At 35.7% G+C, this 5,188-nt stretch overlaps 1 pseudogene; it reads right to left on the reverse strand.

The window, feature by feature from the left end:
• Positions 1–1,432: 1,432 nt before the first annotated feature.
• Positions 1,433–3,569, reverse strand: LOC120203437 (annotated as a pseudogene).
• Positions 3,570–5,188: the final 1,619 nt, after the last annotated feature.

Raw genomic sequence — 5,188 nt, forward strand, 5'->3', positions numbered from 1 at the left:
GTGGGGATCACAAGGGAACAGTGACAGGCCTATGAACACACCCGTGCCTTGCTCACATGTTTTTAATCAACAAGAAAAATAGGGTTTCATTTGATGTGAACTAAACGATTGCTTTAACTTGTCTTTCCTGTTAAACCACCATTTGGGGTTATACAGGCTTGGACTCAACGTAATATAATTGCTTAATCTTTAGTCTCTTTTGCATTAATGAAGATTTGGATTGTTGTTAAGAAATAAACGATGAGACAAAGATAAGTGTTTTTTTTTAATCTAAGATCTGGTTTTTGTCTGCAAACTGAAACTGTGTGGACGGTGTCCTGTCGTTTCATGAGTGTTACCATAACTTGGTGAGCATTGGTTAGGTTTTTGAGATCCCAAATTTAGTGTTTTGTCTAAGATTTGGTGATGGGTTAGGTTTTTGCTTGATAATGGAGGATTGGGGAGCATAGTTTTCTACAAGGTAATTAATGGAAAGTGACATGGAAATAGGTGTGGACAGTGATGCCTGCTTTGGATTAAAGACTAGTCCTCCATTGTCAGTCGGAGCATTGTGATTTTGGGGTGCTTCGTCGTTCTTGGACTACAACTTTGCACGCGTAATTGATGTGGGACCATGAGTTTTCACATGCCTAAAGGTCAAACGAAATTGAATGCTTCTCCCTCGGTTCCTCCATGGAAATGGAGAACCCTGAGATCTGTTTGATTGTTGCAGGCGTTCTCATTTTATGTTTTAAGCTTTTACTGCAATTCTTGGGTCATTGTTGAATGTCGTGAAAGCACCGGCTTGTAGCCCATGGGCTTTAATCTATCTATAAATGTACATAAGTATAAATTAACAGTGTGTCTAATGAAATGTTTATAGATTGTTCGTATAACAGCCGTTTATTATTTGTTTATTAAATTAAGCTAAATAAAGGAATATAAATTTTTTATATTTATTTAATAAACAAACGATCACGAACAAAAATATTTTCGGTTAATTTATGTACACAAATAAATTCGTTTAAAAAATCTTTTATCAACTCATTTATAAGCTATTTTACCATTTTTTCCTTTTATATTTTACATTTTAGATATTGGTTAAGATATTGATTTAATTGAATACATAGTAAACTTTGGAGTCCAAACTATAAAATTTAATGAATTTAAGGATTAGTGGCATAATTTCATCATTTCTAAACATATAAAGAAATATTAGCGTACAAAGGAGCATACTTACGAATACTAAACAAGTCGAATAAATTAATAACACAATTTTTTTCGTTCAAACTCGAATTATTTACACCCTTATCGCAATAAGTTGCTCAAAAATTTTGCATTATCTATTTCATTGACTCAGTGCAATACAATTGACCCCAACAAAAGAAATGTGTTCCAGGGAAAGATAAATCATCTAATCAGACTATCAATACATATAAGAAAATTATATCAGACTACACATAGTGTTCCTGAATCAGTGAATGATAAATCAGCTACTGGTGTACCTAGGATATCACTGAGCAAAAATGCTCATCAATCCTACCGTTCCACCCTCACATTTGCCGCAGAACTGTCCGTCACTTTCCGGCCCGTCGAGAGTTTCTTCGATTTACGACTGTTGCATATCTTGGTATAAACGTTCTTGGTTCTAATTGCCAGTAAAACATCCAAGCCAAATCCGACGACGGAGGCGATAGCCATTACGACGAACACGAGACCGTAACAATATGCTCCCACACAGGTATTCCCACCCCCTGGTGTGGGAGTAGCCTGTGCGTCATATAGGTACCCTGCAAGCAGGCCAGAGAAGAGGAAAGAACCAATGGGAAGGTTGAGGATCAAAATGTTGTAGAGAAGACCGTAGTATTTGAGACCGAAGAGTTCCGAGGCAACCGGGACGGTCACGGCGAGACGGACTCCGTAACAGAGGCCGACGACAATTGAACCGATGTAAAGGCAACCGGGCACCGCCAATGCCATGAGAAGGAACCCAACTGCCATCAGGACCTGAGATGCTGCATTCCATAATGGCCTTGGTGTTCCTGCTTTCCTGCAGGTATTTCAAACTCGATTAAAGAATTATATATTTGATGTTGGACTAAATATGTAGGATGAAAATGTTGACCAAACTCTAAATGCAAAGTTCGGTGTTTTCCATGTCAATCAAGCCAAAGAATTTGAAAATTAATAAACTTTATCAAAGTTGCACGACTTTATGAATCCGACGAAAAGCAAAACAGATCAACGTCACAATCAAGGAAAATTGAGAGTTTACGTCGAGAAAAATGAGGCTTACTTGAGAAAGTACTCGGAAACCGAGCCTGAAATGATCCGCCCGAAAAAGCCCCAAATACTGGTTAATGAAATGAACATTGAAACGTCGGGGTGGCCGAGGGCCAAACCGATCTGCGCCATGTTGTTTATCACCGCCATTCCTGTTCCGACACCACAAAGGAACGATACGAACAAAACCCAAAAGTCCCATGTCTGCATCGCCTCCATTATCGTGTGTTCTTCGCCGATCACCGGTGTAGTCTTTTCCACCTCCGCCGTTGCAGCTGCGACTTCGGTTTGTTTGCTGAGAACCTTCTTTTTCTCCTCCTCTGTCGACGGTGTTTCTTCTTTCAGCAACGGTTCATATCGCTCCATGTCGGGCTCGAACCCGACCAAGCGCCAACTCTTTATAAACGAATATACAGGAACCGCCAGCGGACTAGCTAATAGGATTAAAAGTATAACCGCGAAAACGAGCCGAATTACTTGATTTGATGAACTGATCAGATCGTAAACTAAAAGATAAAACAGCGACGACGACGGCAACCGCGTTGAATATCGCGAAATAACGGGTTTCTTCCTTCTCAGCAGCCACGGAGGTCGTTTGCGGGATTTCACGGAGGAAGAAAATCGCGCTGAGGCAAACGGCGAAGGGAATGACGGCGAGCATGATGAGGAATTTAGCTGGATCATCGGAGAAGAGTGCGGAACAGAGGTCGGTGAAGATGGCGGTGCTGAGACCAACATACGCTTTTAAGATCCCGGACACCGGACCACGGTTCCGTCGGAAATTACGGATGCAAGTTACTAAAACGGCGGTGTTCATCCATGTCGTGCTATTCCCTCCCATACACATGAATATACACATCTACAAAACAGAAAATTCAAACTTTCATTGCTAATTCTTGACGTTTTGAACAGATATAAGTACATTACTAAAAAAAAGCTTATACCTGCCAGTAAGAAAGGGGTTGAATTTTCCGACTAACGACGAGCCATTGAGCACCATAACCAACCAAGCCTTCAACGGCACCGATAAGGAGAATAACAGGAGTGGGCAAACGATCAGAGGCAAGCCCAGCAAGCAGACCAAAAGCCTTACCAACATCTTTAGCCACAGACAGATTGTTAAGCTGAAGCTGGGTGAGATTCATAAGCGTCTTGATAGCATCAGAGTAATTTGAAAAAGTATAATTATTTCCCGCAATGGCCTGCACCCACACTGCAGAAACGAAGCCCAGCCATTTCCAGGCACTGAACTTGTAAGTTTCTTGAATCCCCATGAAACCTCGAAGCAGAGCAAAGGACGAAGAGAAGAAGATACTTTGATCGGTCGGTGTGAGATGGTGGATTTAGAGGGGTTATTTAAAGTGCCGATATTTGTCGCTTTTGGCTTTTGTTTTTTTTTTCTTGATGTAGGGTCCAGATTATTGACGCGTACGGTTCGTATTGTGGTTCTACTTGCAGGTGAAATAGACGGTCTGTAAATGCTGATGTTGATATTTTGGTTGATATTGCAACTTGCTCTTCTTTGATTCACTGGATTTGTGTTGGGTACAGCTTCTGGCTGCGGACTATAAAATCAATTATAATCAACTAACACCCATTTGGTAACGCTGATTAAAAGTATTTTTAGTTAAAAAAATTATTTTTATCGAAAAAATAATATTAAAAGAGTAAAAAATTTAAAAAATATATAATGGGAACGATAGTTTTAAATCAATCTCAAAAACTAAAATTTTTAATTTTTTCATTTTAACTTTGCGTTTATAAAAAAATTATATTTTTGATTTTACTAACGTATAGACTCCACTCTATTATATATTTACATTTTATTTTGAATAATTTAGTACAAACATCCTTCAAAAATGATTTATTATTTTTAATAATTTATTTTAGTTATTTAAAAAAATAAAATTCATAATTTATATAATAAAATATTAATAGTGAGTTATATAAAATATATTTTATTATAATTATATATTTTATTTGTATTTTTAAATTTTTATTATAGCTTAAATTGATATAATTTAAATATAATAATATTTTTAAAATTTAATATAGTTTAAATTGATATAATTCATATATAGGAGCAATACCAAATAGTTAAATTTTAAACTGCACTTTTAAAGTTCGTTTTTACGCACTTTTAATAGTAATTTTTCAAAATCAATACTAAATAGGCCCTAAACCAATTGAAATTATTTTTAACATTTTAATTATTTTGGGTTGCCCTCTTGATTCTAATATTTTGTCTTGATTAATCTAGACTGACCCGTCTCACATATCTAGTTTTGGTGAGTGAGTCACTTATCAAAGATTTTTTTGCATATTCAAAGAATCGAGCTAGATATTTTACTTAAACAATATCAAATTGTTTACAACTTGAACCACATAGTTGGTTAACATTTTAAATTTTGACGTTTAGTTAAAATTAATTTTAGCGTTTTAAATTTTAATTAGTTTTAAGTTTGAATGAAGATTAGTTTGTCGTCCAGGTTCATTGAATTAATGGTCTATGAGAACAAGTGAATTGTGTTATAATTGGTAGTTTTCTTTTCTATTTTAATTTCCGATGTGATAATGATTATTAATCTATTTCTCTATCATAGTTAAGAAATATTTATAGTAGTTATTGTTGTTTGACAAAGACGGACGAAACATTTTATATTAGGACGTGAACTTAAATTTATAAAATTTTGATGATTAGTAAAATATTTTAAAGTTATATTTTAATTAAATTGAATTAAATTTGTGGTAGAGTCAAAATTAATAAATGTGGAATTTTTAGATGTTAAATGTTATTGGATTTTAATTTTGAGTTTTGGAAGAAAAAAAAGGAATAAACGAAGTATATTCGGGGGATATCTGATTCTAGGGTTGTAAATGAGACGAGACAGATCGTGAGTTACTTGAGATCGACTCGATCAAGGCT

This window comes from Hibiscus syriacus, unplaced genomic scaffold (genome assembly GCF_006381635.1).
Source record: "Hibiscus syriacus cultivar Baekdansim isolate YM2019G1 unplaced genomic scaffold, ASM638163v2 tig00009942_pilon, whole genome shotgun sequence".
NCBI lineage: Eukaryota > Viridiplantae > Streptophyta > Magnoliopsida > Malvales > Malvaceae > Hibiscus > Hibiscus syriacus.